The sequence below is a fragment of the Elephantulus edwardii genome, unplaced genomic scaffold (assembly GCF_000299155.1).
Source record: "Elephantulus edwardii isolate Elephantulus edwardi_28Jun2011 unplaced genomic scaffold, EleEdw1.0 scaffold00047, whole genome shotgun sequence".
In the NCBI taxonomy this organism is placed as follows: Eukaryota; Metazoa; Chordata; class Mammalia; order Macroscelidea; family Macroscelididae; genus Elephantulus; species Elephantulus edwardii.
The window spans coordinates 9,893,043-9,910,414 of record NW_006399797.1 but is presented as its reverse complement, the minus strand read 5'-3'; the positions used below and the strand labels follow the sequence as shown (position 1 = coordinate 9,910,414).

Sequence of the window (17,372 nt, the reverse complement as noted above, 5' to 3'; positions counted from 1 at the left end):
GATTATAGCAACTCGAGGTTTGAATTTGTTCTTCAGTTCCTTGAGCTTAAGAAATGCTGAATGAGTTCGGCCCTTTTGATTTTCTGACTCTAGCTCCTTGTACCTTAAATTCCAATAAAGGCAGCTCTGATGGCCAGGGGTAAGAAGCTGCACTGCAATGCCAAAGACAAAGGATTCTAATCCACTCCTACTCCAGGGAAGAAGGTTGGGCAATCCCCTTCCATGTGATTTATCGCCTCTGAAAACTTGTTGGAGAGTCAGCTATTGGTTAGTGCCAACTTGAAAGCACACAACAACAGCATTATTATATATTTGATTTAGTCGTATCTCTCTCCCTCCCTCTCTCTTTTTCCCCCTCTTTCTCTCATTTCTATTGTGTTGAAATTGACTCTTAACTGACCCTTTAGTGGATCTTCAGAGGCTGTGATTCACACAGAAGGAGACTGAAACCATCACTGAGATGTCACCTTTGGGTTAGAAGCACAATACCCTATAGGCTACTTCACCAGAGCTCCCTGATTCAACAGTACACAGGTAAAGATTTAAGTTTACTTGGGTTGGCTTTTTAAAAAAATAAATCATTAAAACCAAAATCTACCATAAAGCTACTTTTCTCCTTCACCTTGTCCTGTTACCAGCCACATACCAACTGGAGGGTCAGCTATGAGTTGATTCTGAATCAAGAGCAATCACATTTTATATATATTATCTGTATATATAAAATATGCTCTGCTACATTTATACAGGTACTTCTATTTATCATACTAGATTTATGATTTTTGATGAGATGATGAAGGAAAAAGCTAAACTCTTTGACTGGTAGTCTCACTGCTACACGGTGTCCTGGGGAACTATGTGGCCCAGAGGTAGTGGTGGCCTACTCAATGTGAAGCTGGGGGTTGCACTGACAACCCAACGATTACCCTGATGGTTCAAATCCATCCGCCTCCCTGCAGGAGAAATGTTAGCAGTTTCCTTCCATGAGATGTACAGACTTAGAAACCCAATGAAGAGTTAGCTGTAAGTCAAATTGGACTTGATGAAAATGGGTTTATTTGACATGGTTTTCAGCACAAAGAAACACACAGTACAAATGTTTACTAAAAAACACTGAGTATCATTGGAAAGAAAGAGAACATCTAGTTATATCTTTTTCCTCCAGTTTTTAAAAAACAGATTATATGAAGAAGTATCATTTGATATTTAGACAGCTTTTCAATGTAGTATCCAACTTGACTCAGTCATTGCAATTAAGCTTCTGTAAGTGAAGAACTAGTCTTATTTATCTAGGAAAATAAGAACATGAAGATAATCTAATTGCCTTACTTTACAGTGATCTGGGGAAGGAAAAAGTGCAGAAGAATAAGCTAGTTATCAAGATCACACAGGTAGTGGTAAATGGCAATGTAAACTGATATCTGGAGATTTATACTTCAGTCTAGTATTCAATTCTTATTTTCTACTTAATGTCTAAATAAAAGGCCAAGAGAAGATTCACTGGAAAACTTCAGCAAGAAGGATGCAGATTTTAAGAAATATGCTTAGCACAGTATCTGGATAGTTCCACTGTTGCACTTAAGGGGCCTAGATCAAGAAGCTACTGACTGAAAAGAACAAGGGAACACTGTATGGCATAAAATCAGGAACGGTGTGTGATAAGATTGTATTCTTTCTCCCTATCTACTCAATCTGTACAGTGAGCAAATAAATAATCCATAGGCTGGATTCTATTAAGAAGAATGCAGCATCAGGATTGGAGGAAGACTCATCAACAGCCTATGTTATGCAGATGACACAATCTTGCTTGCTGAAAGTAAGTAGGACCTGAAGCACTTATTGCAGAAGATCAAAGACTACAGCCTTCAATATGGATTACATCTCAACATCAAGAAATCAAAGGTCCTTACCACTGAGCCAAGAGACAACATCATGATAAATGGGAAAAGGATTGAAACTGTTAATGATATCATCTTACTGAGATCCACAGTCAACACCCTTTGCATTGCTTTGGGCAAGTCTGTATTGGTACCTCTCCAAAATTCTGAAAAGCAATGATGTCAGTTTGAAGCTCAAGGTATGCCTGATTCAGGCCATTGTCTTTCTTGTCACTTGCTATGCATCTGAAAGCTGCCCTATGAATAAGGATGGCAGAAGAACTGATGTCTTCGAACTCGGTGCTGGAAAAAATTAATTAATATCCTATGGACTGCCAAAAGAATGAATAGGTATATTTTGCAAAAGGTGCCGCCAGAGTGTTCCTTGGAGACAAGGATGGCAAAGCTTTGTCTGCTAGGAGAGGCTATTCCTTGGGAAGGGATATCACCTTAGAAAGTGGAAGGGTCATCAAAAAAGAAGACGACCCCAATGAAATGGATTGACACACTGACAACAGCAATAGGGCTCACTTCTATCAGAGACGGTGAAGATAGCACAGGATAGGGAAGAAATCAGATCTGTTGTACACAGGGTTGTTATTAATTGTGCTTGACTTGATGGCACCTAATAAGTGGAAGCAAATAGTACCCTAAACAATACTGATTCTCTCACCTTCTAATAACCAATATGCCAAAGAGAAAGCCCAAAAGTAATGATGTAAAGGATGCAATCCAGTGTGGGATACATGCCAATTTTTTATTCATTTACTTAAATCTACTGCAAAAACATGGAAACTCATAGGCAATAACATTAAGAAAAACTGTTCATTGTATTTCTTATGCACATCTCCTAGTAATTATGGATTATTTACCAATTACTTTTTCTGGGGGGAAAACCTGTTCTGAAAAGAGGTGTTAAACTAGTTTAAACCATACATTCAAGCTGTTAATCCATATATTTCGTACACATGAATTAAACATTTACAGAATTTCTCAGAAAACTATTTAAAGGTAGAGTGAAGTGGAGTGAAATGAAGTGAAAGTTCACAAATGACTGCAAGGTGTTCACAGAAACATTTTTATATTTTCTTAAAAGAAAAAAAATGCCATTGCCATACTATTTTAAAAGTGTTCCTTTAAACTGCAAAAGAAATGAAATCTTTAAAATGGATCATGAGAGATGCCACTCAGTCTTTGATTAGGAGAGGTAAACAAGAGACCATGTTAAAGACTAATAACCATAAGCGATAAGCATATTTCAAAGGAGAATCATGTCCAATCAGCAAAACAAAGGGTGAGTTCCTTTGTGAAGTCTCAGAAAAAGTGAAACTCTTTAGAAAGAGATTCCATTAGAAAGGTAAATCTTTAATGACAATCAAACCGAGGAGAACCTTCACCCAAGAATACACTGTCTTATGGCAGAGAAGCCACAGTGATGACAGCACTTTGAAAGCGGAATTCCCTCATCATGTGAAAGTATTTAAAGGAGGAACTCTTCACTGCTGTAAAAATCCTCAAAGGAAACCCTGCCCCCTCTCCTAATAATAAGGAAAGTGCTTCAAAGGGTGATAGGCAAAGACTGAAGCAATCTGCGTCTTGTTGAGAAAATTATCTTGAGCAAAAATGGGGGGGGGAGATGTGTTTATGTCAGTTTTGACATTAAAGAAAGATCATCCATCCTCCTTTCTCTAGGATTTCCCTTTTGGTCTTCTCATCTAACAAAACATTATTTGTTTTGGATGCATTCCATGCACTTTTTAAAAGAAAAGTCATGTGAAAACCTGCATAAACAGAATTGACTTATCCCACCCCCAACATCCCTTTGTTTCTATTTGATGAAGATGGATTTGACATTATTATACTTTTATTTCAAAGAATATCAACTGTACATTTTCAATATTAGCCTATTATAATCAAGAATAATTTATATTCAAGAAATAGGTTCCCATATAAAAAACTCTCTTCTCAGTCAACCATAAAAAGTTACAAGGGCAGTCAAGCTCAGCAGGCAGGAGGGGATGGAAAGGAGGAGACCCTGAAATGCAGAACAGGGGGAGGAAGTTGGCAGGATGTTTCTACATTGTGAGGATCTCAACCAGTGTCACAGAATGAACTGTGTACCAACTGTCAAATGGAAAATCAACTCACTCTGTAAACTTTCACTCAACTAACAATACACTTGTGTTTGTTAGGTGGGACTAGTCCTCAGCAAAAGACACCACGCTGGGAAAGGTGCAGTATCCGAGAAAGAGAGGAAGACCCCCCCAACACGATGACACAGTGACTAAAACAATGGGCTCAAGTGTATCAGAAATTATGAGGATGTCACAGGCAACGGCAGATTCCGATTTGTTTTTCATAGTGCAGTCACCTTGATGGCACCTAACAACAATGGAATTTTTTTAAAGTGCCATCTTCAGATTACACATAGGACATCCACTCACTATAACTAAAGGAGACACATTGGAATATGGTAGCTCTGCTTCAACTTTTTAAAATCATCACACTAAATTAATCTTCAGACTTATTACCACTTTGGCAAAACATCCAGGATAAACTGATATCCAGATTATTAACAGCAGCTCCTGAGTGCTTGCCCCATCTATATTAGAATAGGTTTTTGGACTGAAGCAAGAATGGATTAGTCCCTTTCTTGTGACATAGTTTAATAAAACTGGCTCAGTCTGCTTGAGCCCATAACTGAATAGTGGCAACCACTGTCCACAAGCAATATTCTACTGGCAAATTTTAAGTGGTTCACTCCAACTGTCTCAGCTCTCTATCCTAATATCTTCTTTCCTCCTTCCAAAGATTTCTTAAATAAATCTTAAACATCAGCAACATTTCATTAACACCTTAAGGTGACTGCATCTGTACTGTGTTTAGAAAAGAAAGCCTTTATTTCTCCAGACCCTGATTTAACCAAGATTGCTATACAGCATATACATTGTCCCCCACCTCATTCAAAAGTAGAAAATTTGGTAAATTAGCTACATGACCTAACAGTAAAATAGAACCAAAAATACCCAGGATCAAGAACTTGCACTTAAATGTAACGCAAATAGTGTGCAAAGTAAGTTCAAGCACAATCAATCCCAATGAGGCTTGGGTGATGGTTTAATAGTAATGATATCTCTCTCTGCATGGTTTTAATGAGACAAGTTGGAGATGCAAATTCATGTTGTGTGGGTATACCAGTTTTTACAGCTCTGTGACTATATTTCAAGAGTTGTAGCTTTCAGTGTCTCCTAGCTGGAATGCATTAACCTCACTGACCCACAGTTCACCAGTGCATAGTCAGCCATCTAAAACAGTGCCTGTTACTTAAAAGGCATTCCAAAAATCTAACTGATGCATTAAAACAATGAATGCATGAATATGCTATCATTAAGATGTCATTTACCTCCTCACTCTGCAAGACAGCCTTAGCACCTAATCACTCCTACACCTATCCTCCCCCACCCAATGCTTAACCACAATTAAGCTTTCTGTGCCTATTCATGGTTTGATTCTAAGAGAGGAAAACTAAAAAACCATTTTTATCATTATAGCCATGTGCATATTGACTACTGCTAAGGGGTGCTAAGATTATTCTTCCTTCTTCAAAGTTCCGACTGTCATAATCCCAAGTTGCTTAAAGGCAAATAGGTTCCCCTTCTCTTCCCCGTTTTTTGACATTATATTCTTATTAAGAAGCATACCATACTATCTCTTGCTTTTTATTTAAACTATGGCTTTACTGTACAATGATGCAAAGTTTTGTGTAATTTAAAATGTCAACTTCTTAATTCTAGCTATTCCAAGCATATGCAAAAGTATTCTGGATAATATGAGACATCGAGAACTTAAGATATTGTTGTTGTTGCTATGTGCCATTGAGTCAGAACCAACCCATAGCTGACCCTCGAGCAGGTTTTCAAAGCCAGGTAATTGCATGAGAAGAGACTGCCCATCCTTCTCCCACAGAGCAGATGGTTTAGGACTGCAGTATAGCTGCTTACCATTAGGCCACCAGAGCTCCTTTAACAAATACTAAGCACCACATTTAATAGCTGCTAATCAACACTCTTGGCACCAGCAGCCAGGAAATCAAAAGATGTATTGCAATGGGAAAGTCTGCTGTTAAGGACTTCTCCAAAGTACTGAAGAGCAATGATGTCACTCTGGAGACTAAGGTGTGGCTGATACAGGCCATGGTCTTTGCAATCACTTGCTATGTGCCAGAGAGCTGGACAATGACTAGGGATGAAAGAAGGAGAACTGATGCCTTTGAGCTGTGGTGTTGGAGAAGAGTATTGAATATAACATGGACTGCTAAGAAAATAAACAGGTTTGTCCTAGAGTGGATTAAACCAGGCTGCTCCTTGGAGATAAGGATTCTGAAGCTTCGTCTGGCATATTCTGGACATGTTGCAAGGTGGCACCAATCCTTGGAGAGATACGTCATGCTTGGGAGGGTGGAGGGGCAGTGCAGGAGAAGAAGACCCTCTATGAAGTGGATTGATTCAGTAACTAGGGTAATGGGGTAAGTGTGTCAGAGACAGTGAGATTGGCACAGATTAGAGTAGGATTTAGGGCTGTTATATATAGGGTCACTATGAGTCGTGGCAACTCAATGGCATAACAACAACAACAATAACAACAACACTTTCCTCCATAGTTCCCTCAGATGTTTTACTAATGAAATAAATATATCAGACTTGCCTACTCTCCTTATCTCTTCTGAAACCTCTTGGAGTGCAAAGCTACTTGTTTAGGTACCATTCCATACTTGTTTTGATTCATTTCCTACATGTCTTTAGCCATAAAAAACAAAGTTTTGAAACTTCAAATAGATACAGGTGTCTTTTAAATTGTGATTTTAGTGAAAGTTTACAGAAAAGATGGGTTTTCATTCATTCATTTATACATCTTTTCCTCCCTCAATTCACTTTGTAATTCATGTCTTGTCAACTGCCATTACATACAATATCTAATCATCCTTTTCCTTCAGTTAGTCCCTCCTTTTTCTATCCCAGTGTAGTGTTCATTATCAATCCATTCTTTGCCTGCCTTTCCACCATCAACCCTTTCCACCATGGCCATCCTATTTTGATAACCTGTGCATGCAGAACAGATCATCTGGGAGGCTGGGCTCTATGAGGAGAAATGTGGGGTCAAGATTGGTGGAAGATCTATCAACAATCTGTGTTATGCAGATGACACAACCCTGCTTGCTGAAACTGAGGAGGACCTGAAGCGCTTGCTGCTGAGGGTCAGGGACTGCAGCCTTGATTATGCATTGAGGCTCAATGTCAAGAAGACAAAGATTCTCACCACTGGACCAACTGGCAGCATCAGGATGGATGGTGAAGAGATTGAGATTGTTCACAGCTTTAGTCAGCTTGGCTCCACAATCAACACTCTTGGCACCAGCAGCCAGGAAATGAAAAGACGTATTGCAATGGGAAAGTCTGCTGTTAGGGACCTCTCTAAAGTACTGAAGAGCAACGGTGTCTCTCTGGAGACTAAGGTGTGTCTGGTACAGGCCATGGCCTTTGCTATCACTTGTTAGGCGTCAGAGAGCTGGACAATGACCAGGAAGGATAGAAAGAGAATTGATTTTTTTCTTTTAGAATTGATATTTTTGAGCTTTGGTGTTGGAGAAGAGTGCTGAAGGTACAATGGCCTGCTAAGAAAACAAACAGATTCATCCTGAAGAGGGTTAAACTGGTCTGCTCCTTGGAAGTAAGGATTCTGAGACTTCATCTGACATGCTTTGGTCATGTTGTAAGGAGGGACAGGTCCTTGGAAAGCGACATCATGCTTGGGAGGGTGGAGGGCAGGCGCAAGAGGGGAAGGCCCTCTGGGAGGTGGACTGATTGATTCAGTGACTGGGGCAATCGGGATGAGTGTGTCGGAGACAATGAGATTGGCTTGTTGTACATAGCGTCGCTATGAGTTGCATAACAAAAACAACATGTAGGTCTCATTTGGTAACTGATTTTATACATAGTCAGGATCTGGTTTTGTTTTCGCTTTGCTTTTTAATTTAAAGCAGCATTTCTTTTAAAAAATATTTTATATTGGTTTGCATACAAAAGTTGTATACATTGTGTTTCACACTCTCCACCATTCACATTGTTTCATATAATCATTCTCATACATTGTGTTTTATAAAATTAAGCACCATTGAATGATGACCACAATTACCCTGTCTTTTCAGGTCCCTATCAGATCTTTCTCATTTCCTTTGCCCCCTCCTTCCACTCACCAAATTTTGTGATCCCGTGATTTCCCTCTTACTCACACTCACCTATCTAATCCCATCCCTTTCTCCCTTATGACCCTCATACATGTTTTACTAGTTATCCTTCTATTTTTATAATAATGGTCTTATGAAATATATGTCCTTATGAGACTAAGTTAGTTCATTCAACATAATGCTCTCCAGTTTCTCCAAGTTATGTAGTATTTTTTAAAATAGTTGCTCCTACGTGCTGCATAGTATTCCCTTGTGTGAATGTGTCATAATTTTTCAATCCATTCAATTGTGGTTGGACATTTGGCTGTTTCCATGTTCTTGTGATTACGAATAATGTAAAAACATTTCTTATTTAACAGATAAAAATATTTTTCAATCTCTCTGAAGGTATCAGAGGGCTGATTTTACTTTATTTCTGCTTCCACTGAGATTTCTTGGATCTTCAAATGTTTGTGGTAAGCCTTGATTGGTCTGTTTCTATTTAAGAATGGAGTCGTGAATGTTTTCATTATCAGAAGGGTTTTTTCGCTACCTGATCATAGTATGGATTTTGTTTCTTTACCAGTCTTACTTCTGAACAGAGAGCTATTTCTATTACGGATTTCTGGCTAACAAGTGTTTGTCCTGGGATTCAATGAATAATTAAGTGGTGAAAGGTTTACCCTTGAGTATCAACACCTCATATCATGCCTTATATTCTCAGACAGACTATTCAATGTCTTGAAGGAAATTTTCAATGTTTGGGTTTTGTTTGTTTTGTTTTGAGGGGTTTTTCTTTAGTTTTCCATGAAGATGGAAGGTAGACAGAGGATAAGAAAGCCCTTAATGAAATGAATTAACACAGTGATTGTGGCAATGGGCTCAACTGTGTCAGAGTTGGTGAGGATGGCACAGGACAGGACATGGTTCAGATCTTTTGTTCACAGAGTCACTATGAGTCATACTCAAATTGATGGCACCTAATAACATGCAAAATTAACTTAGTCCCATAAGGACAAATACTGTATAATATCATCATTGTAGAATGAGTATGAGGATTCAAGGTGGGGGAAGGTGAGAGCAGAGATGTGAGGGTGGGCAGAAGGTGAAGGGATGTTAATCATAGTGTAGTGGGCCGGGATGACAAAAATGGGTAAGATCTGGTGTGAAAAACAATGTATACACACTGTGTTAATAAACCAGTATAAAATTTAAAAAACTAACCAAACAAAAAATAATGAATGGGAATGATGGAAACACAATACGAATGAAAAAATAGTGTGAAACTCAATGTATCCGAACTTTGTAAGCAAACCAACATAAATGAAAAATTTATTTGTAAAAATTAATGATCTTTCTAAATAGGTGTGTCAGAGACAATAAGATTGGCCCAGCTGCTGAGCCTGTGCTGCCACGACCCCATAGGGCCACCGTGGCCAGAGCCCACAGGTTCCCTAGCCTAGACCGGGCAGTGGATGCTGGGCCCCGCAGCCGCTGTGACAGAGCTCCCACATGGCCGGCGGCTGCGGATGCCAACAGCTGTGGGCATTCCACTAACAGTGAAGATGATTTCCTTGGGTAGGTCAGAAAAGAAAAGAAGATCATCAACACAATGGATTGATAAGGTGTCTGTAGCATTGGGCTCGAGCATGCCATGGATTGTGGGGATGGTGTAGAACAGGGCAAGGACTAGATGTGTTGTTATAGCATTGTGGTGAGCCATAGAGAGATCTCTGTGGGTCTAGTGGATAGAAAGCTATGCTACCAAACTAAAGGTTAGGGATTTTAATCTGCCGCCCTCAGGCATGGTTTTGATTGTTTTCAAACACTCTTCTAAGTAATATATCACTGCTCTGCCAATTGGGTATACAGAGGTAACACATGGTTGCTGTGAAGTTCACTGTGACACTGAGTGACAAATGTTATAATGGTTACCCATGATGGACCGTGTTTGATGGAGCTTTCAGATTAAAACAAGCTTGGAAGCAGGAGTGGCATCCACTTCCTAAATAACTTGCTTCCAGAAACTCTATGAACTTAGAAAAACTATGAGAATTATACAAGTGTTCAGGTCTTTTATTCATAGGGTCACTATGAGTTGTTTACAGCTTGATGACACTTAAAAACAACAGGTCTGAGATGGCTAATCTCAATATACCACACCTTTTAATTTCTTGACTATTGCTTCCAAGAACTGGTTAGAACTAGGGAGAGTCTGTTCACCACTCTCAAAGCCCCTTCTCCATTTGCAAAGGGGGAGGGTAGTGATGCCTACTTCGAATTGCAGTCTTACCACTTAGTGGAGGGGAGGGAGGCAATGGCTGTGTAGCACCAGAACCGGAGGTGCTGTCCCTGGCCATGGTCTTCAGTGAGGCAGAGGATCTAGACCTCAGGGCAGGGGGGATGTGGGGGAGGCTTTGGTAGGGGGTTGTGCCGCCTGGCTCACAAGGTATGCCACCAGGTCACCAGGATGTGTTGCCAGGCACCCAGGAAGAGCCGTTCAGTCCCTGGGGAGAGCCATCTGGCTCTCAAGGTGTGCAGCCGGGCCCCTGGAGAGAGCTGTCCAGCCCCGGGGGAGAGCTGTTCCACCCTTAGGGTGGGCTGTTTGGTCTCCCAAGGTGTAACACCGGCCCCAGGGAAAGCCATTTTGACCTTGGGGTGTGCTGTCTGGCCCTCGGGGACAGCCATTTGGCCCCCCAGAGTGTGCCATCAGGTTCCCAAGGTGTCACCCAGCCCCTGGGGAGAACCATTTGGCCCTGGGGTGTGCCATCCGGCTCCTGGGAAGACCCTTCAGGTTGCTGGAAAAACTGCCTAGGGTATACAAAAACTTTTATCTAAGCCACTTTCCTCCACCTCCTCCCCCAGTATATCTGTAAATAACACCTTCAAAGCCCTTCTCTTTGTAACTCAGAAGTTTGTTCTAAGTTTGCTCCCTTTCCTACAGGTAACGTTAACACTGACTTTTGCTTCAGACCTGAACCCTGAATCCAGTTTCAGAGATAAAAGGAAAATATTAATTGCTAGCTAAGAAAGCGAAGGAGGATGGAGCCTAGGGCTCAGCCAGCCATCTCCACTGGACCCACCCATGCAGCTTCAATTGGCACCATCAGTAAGGTGTTAAAGTGGGCTCCTCTTCCCCCTTCACCTCAATGCCCCTATTCAGCATGAAGAAGCCAGAGGGTCTGTGGCCCATTCCCAAATGAGAAACCACCAAATTAAAAAAAAATTTCTTTACTCACCATTGAATTATGTTTACCATTACCCTGTCTTTTCTGGTCCCCACAGGATCTTTCTCATTTCCTTTGCCTACTCCTACCATTCACCAAATTGTGCATCTCTGTGATTTCTTTCCTGCCCATCCTCACTCTTCTGCTCCCAACCCTCAACCCCTTGTATCCCCATACATGTTTTTCACAATAAAAAAAAACGGCAGAAAAAAAACCCCAATAAGATTGGCACAGGGTAGAATAGGGCTTAGAGCTATTGTACATAGACACGTTATGAGTCACATAACGTTATGAAGGCACATAACAACAACAACATCTTTCTAAATATGAAGATGAGGAGGATGCTAAACCAATTTAGCCATTTTTTCAGACTTTCAATTAAACCTCTTATAGTCAGTGGTACAGTGGTTAAAGTGGTTGACTGATAACTCACAGGTCAGTGGTTCAAAACCACCAGCTGCTTCACAGGAGGCAGAGATGGCAGTCAGCTTCCATAAGATTTACAACTCTAGAAATCCTATGGGGAAGTTCTGCTCTGTCCTAATGGGTCACTGATTCAGAATTAGCTTGATGGTCATGGGTTTTGATTTTGTCAAGTCCCTCCATTTTACTCTTGCCAGTTCTGGGTTCTGAACTTCTCTGCAGTTCTGCTAGATATCTCTGAAACAACTTGTACATGTCATTTGGGCTGGAGCTTCCTTGTACTCAGTCATACTTATTAACTCATACATTTCCACTTATTTTCTTAGTGGAAAAGTTGGCTGAAACGTGTCTTCTCAAGATCCCTTCCCCACTCCAACTTTTTTTTTGCAATAGCCACCCCACAATTTCCTTTGTCTTGTTCCTCTTTCTTTTTCTTACTATTATTTCAAAGCAGTCCCTCTAAAGAAAGGAAAAACAAACGTGTATGCTCATACTATCCTTTTTGAACAAAGCTTCTTTTTTACAAGCTGTACATTTTAATGCCTTTATCTACTATTGCAGAAGAAGCAGCAATTTTTCAACTGACTGTAGTTACAATATTCTTTACTTGAGATCAATGTTGTTCTTATGTGCCACTGAATTGATTATAACTCACAGCGACCCTATACACAATTGCTCTGAACCCTGCTACATCCTGAGCCAATCTCACTGTCTCTGACACATCTACTCCCATTACTCTGGTTACTCATCCAAGAGGTAGTGGTGATGAAGGAGGAAGTTCAAGTTGCTCTGAAGTAACTGTCAAAAACCAAGGCCCCAGGAATTAATGGAGTATCAATGGACATATTTCAACAAACAGATGCTGCCCTGGACATGTTCACCAGGAGTATCAATGGACATATTTCAACAAACAGATGCTGCCCTGGACATGTTCACCAGGTTGGACCAAGAAATCTAAAGGACAACTACTTGTCCAACTAACTGGAAGAGATCTATATTTATTCCCATTCAAATTAAATGATCCAACAGATTATCAAAAAATGACACTAATATCACATGCAAACAAAATCCTGCTCCAAGAATATTTAAAAATGACTGGAACAGTACATCTACAGAGACCTACTCGAAATATAAGCTGGATCTAGAAGAGGCCATGACATGAGAGACATAATAGCTGGAGGAAGAAGGTCACAGTTCCCCATCTACCCCAAGCACTTAGGCCCAGGCTTGACTATGCCATGATGAGGCCTGATCATCTCTGGATAAGGTGTGACCATATCCTGATAAGGTCACTAGATGGCCAGATCCTGAGAGGTCCCTGGACCGAATCACATCTTGACAGGACCCCCAAATTCCTTAGCAAACTACCATTGCCTCACACACTCCTTAAGAGCCCCTATAAAAGCAAACTGCCTTTACCTGCAAGCCATTCTGATCAGCTCTGCATGCGATTGCCTGGCATCCCTCTCAGACCACTTAATAAAGGTCATTTTGTGGACCAGTTTCTTCAGCCCACCCCCCAGCTCTTTTTCTAACAATAGCCAATGTCAGATGAATCTTAACTGAAAGCAGTATCATAGGAATGTCTATCTGTTCTTCATTGACTATGCAAAGGCATTTGACTGTGTGGATCACAGCAAACTGAAGCTAACCTTGAGAAGAATGGGAATCCCAGAACACTTGGTTGTGCTCATGTAAAGCTTATACTTGGAGCCAGGAAAGTCATCAGAACAGTGCAAGGAAACACTGCAAGGAAAGCCGTCAGACAATCAAAAGATGAACTGCATTAGGAAAATCAATGGTGAGGGGCCTCTCCACACAGCTGAAGAGCAACAATGGCAGTCTAGAGACCAAGATGTACCTGATACAGGTTATGGTCTTGCCTTTGAGTTATGGTACTGAACATACTCTGGACTGCCAAGAGACAGGTCTGTCCTAGAGAGGGCACAACCAAGTTGCTACTTGGAGGCAAAGATTATAAAGCTTCATCTCACACACTTTGGACAGGTTTCCAGAAGGGACCAGTCCTTGGAGGACACACCATGCTTGGAAGGGCAGAGATACTTCAGCAGAAGACCTGGATGAGATGGATTGCCACAGTAACAAGGATAATGGGGGTAGGTGTGTCACAGACAGTGAGAATGGCTCAGAATGGGGTAGAGTTCTGTGCATAGAGTCTCTATGAGTTTCAGTCAACTCAACAGCACAGAACAACAATAACATAATAAAAGGAAAATCATCAGCTCTAGGAAACAATCTTCCATGCTTCATTCATCTTTATCAAGTAGTACCTGACAGAAACATGGTATTTAAATAATTACCCTGAAGAGTTGGGTATTCAGCACATATATGATCCTACAGACTCTGAGAAAACATGAACAGAACTCAAACTCACAACTCATTCTACATGGTCTTTTAAATAACTCTCTATGCTCCAGAGAGCTGGGCAATGAATAAGGATCACAAAGGAAGAATTAATACCTTTTTTGCATTGAGGGGTTGGAGAAGAGCACTGAACACCTCATGGAATGCCAAAAGAACAAACATATGTCTGAAAAAAAGGGTGAGCCAGGGTGCTCCTTGGAAGCAACTATGACAAAGCTTTGTCTTATAGTTTGAGTATGTTGCTAGGAGAGGCTATTTTTTGGGAAAGGACATCATCCTAGGAAAGTAAAAGAGAGGAATACTCTCAACAAGATGTACAGACACAGTGATAAGAGCAAGGGTCTCAACTGTATCAGAGATTACTAGGATGGCATAGGATAGAACAGGGTTCAGATCTGTTGTTCATAGGGTCACTATAAGTTTTACTAAACTCAATAGCACATGACAATAAAAGCATTTGAAGATGTGAATCATAATAAACTATGGCTAACACTGAGAAGAATGGGAACTCCAGAATACTTAATTGTTGTTGTTGTTGTTATGTGCCGTCGAGTCGCCTGTGACTCATAGCGACCCTATGTACAACAGCCCTAAACTCCGCTCTGTCCTGTGCCAATCGCACTGTCTCTGACACTTTCTTCCCAATTATCCCAGTCACTGAATCAATCCACCTCCTAGAGGGCCTTCCTCTCCTGCGCTGTCCCTCCACCCTCCCAAGCATGATGTCCCTCTCTAAGGACCGGTCTCTCCTCACAACATGTCCAAAGTATGTTAGACGGAGCCTCAGAATCCTTGCCTCCAAAGAGCCACCCAGTTTAACCCTTTCCAGGACTAATCTGTTTGTTTTCCTATGCTCATAAAAAAAAAACCCACAAAACTATACCTAGACAAAGAAGCTGTTGCCTGAACAGAACAAGGAAACACTAGATGGTTTAAAATCAAGAAACGTGTGCACCAGGGCTATATCTTGTCTCAGTAACTATTTAATCTATATGCTGAGAATATCATCTGAAAAGCTGGACTTTATGAAAAAGAGTATGGCATCAGGAGTGAATGAAGACTCACCAACAACCTGCATTAAACAGATGGCATAATCTTGCTTTCTGAAAGTGAAGAAGACCTGAGATGCCTGCCACAGAGAATCAAAGACTTCAGTCTTCAATATGGATTACATCTCAATATCAAGAAAATAATAGGCACTTCCCCACTGAACCAATAGGCACCATCATGACAGATAAAGATAAATTTGAAATTGTCAACGATTTCACCTTGCTTGGATCCACAGTCAATACTCTTCGTACTAGCAGTCAAGAGATTGGGAGATACATAGCATTGGGGAAGTCTGCTGTAAGCGGTCTTTCCAAAGTTCTAAAGAGCAATGATATCTCAAATACTAAAGTGAGCCTGGTTCAAGCCACAATCTTTCCAACTACCTGCTATGCATCTGAGAATTAGACAATGAATGACAAGAGAATTGATGCATTTGAGTTGTGGTGTTGGAGAAGAGTGCAGAATAATATCTCAGGAATTACCAAAAGAACAAACAAATATATGTTAAAAAAAGTGCAACTAGAAATGTTCTTTGGAAGCAAAGATGGTAAAGCTTTGTCTGACATATTTATGACATGTTAAGATAGGCTATTCTTTGGAAAAAAAAATATGCTTGGAAAGGTAGAGAGGGTCTGTGAAGGAGAGGAAGACCATCAAAGAGATGGATTGATACAGTGTCTTAGCAATGGACTGAAATGTGTTGGGGATGACAAGGATGGTGCAGGAAAGGAAAGGTTAATATCTGTTGTTCATATGGTTCCTATGAGCCATTCTCAACATGACAGCAACTAACAACAATAAAATGTAAATGAAAATTCATTTTCAAGTATTACTTTTATTTCAGTTACCAGTTATGTAGCTTTTTTATTTCATTATCAAGTTCTCAATGGGAATAACACGATTCCAGGAACATTTTAGCTAGTCTTGGTGGCCACCTGAAGACTTTTAGGCATAATACTAACATGATCAGACTGATGTTTTAGGAAGATCACTCTGGAACCATGCTGGAGAGTCAGGAACAAAAGCTGAAAACATGAGATGATAGAATATATTCTAAAATAAAAATGGTAAAGCTTTAAGTGCATACATTGGAAAACAGAGGACAGATTACAGACATACTAAGTGAGCAGAATGAATTGTATCAGTGACTGTGGTACACACAGTGAAGAACAAAGACAAGGCTGAGTTATTACTAGGATTCCAGCTTGTACAACTCACTATATAATCCTGACAATAACTGAAAAACAGAACAGGAAAAATGGATAGATTTAGTGGGTGGTAGAAAGAGTAAGCTAAACATGGCAGAGAAGGGACTTAACAGGTTGACAACCAGAAGGCATGCTGAAGTTTGTGGAAGATAGCTGGATTCTGGATGTAACCCTACCCATCCCATTTTTCTCCATTTTCTAATGAGTTTTAGAAGTTACAACATTGATTTCTCCAGTTGATTTCTTAAGAGTGTTCCTCTTAAGAAGGGTAAAGTTGTTGAAGTTGTTGAGTATCATTGAGTCAGAACCAACCCATAGCTAAAGAGCTCATCCTTCTCCTGGGGAGTAGCTGGTGTATTTGAACTGTGCTTTCAGGACTGCAGTGCAGTTTCTTACCACTAGGCGACCAGAGTTCCTTACAGAAGTAGAATTCATCCCAAATACATAAAGCTTCCTCTCTTCTTTTTCCTCTCTCTAACTATTAGAGTGGGCAGGTAAGAAGAATGGGAAATAGTTCAGCAAATAATTTACAATAATAAAATATTGTTTGGAGTTCATAAAAATTGGGTAAACAGTAGCTCTATTCCGCTATATGTTTGAATATTTCCTCACTACTCCTAGACTACTTTTTAAAAAAATTCTTTTATACTGGTTTACTTACAAAGTTCGTATACATTGTTTTTCACACAGGATCTTTCCCATTTCCCTTACCCATCTTTCTTTCCACCCATCAAGTTGTGTGACCCTATGATTAACCACTACCACCACCCACCCATGTTCCTCTCTCTGCTCCCTACGCCCTTTATATCCTCATACACATTCTAAAATAATGGTCTTATATAATATCTGTCCTTAGGGGACTGAGTTAGTTCACTTAGCATAACGCTCTCCAAATCCTCTCAAGTTAGGTAGTGATTTACAAAATCATTGCTCCTGTGTAGTATTTTATAGTGTGAATGTACCATAATTTCTCAATCCATTC

The 17,372-nt window shown here is 40.3% G+C and overlaps 1 protein-coding gene across 1 annotated transcript in view; it reads right to left on the bottom strand.

The window, feature by feature from the left end:
• Nucleotides 1-17,372, bottom strand: part of MSRB3 (methionine sulfoxide reductase B3) — a 221,427-nt gene that overhangs the window by 25,373 nt on the left and 178,682 nt on the right. The gene's annotated exons all lie outside the window — the stretch shown is intronic.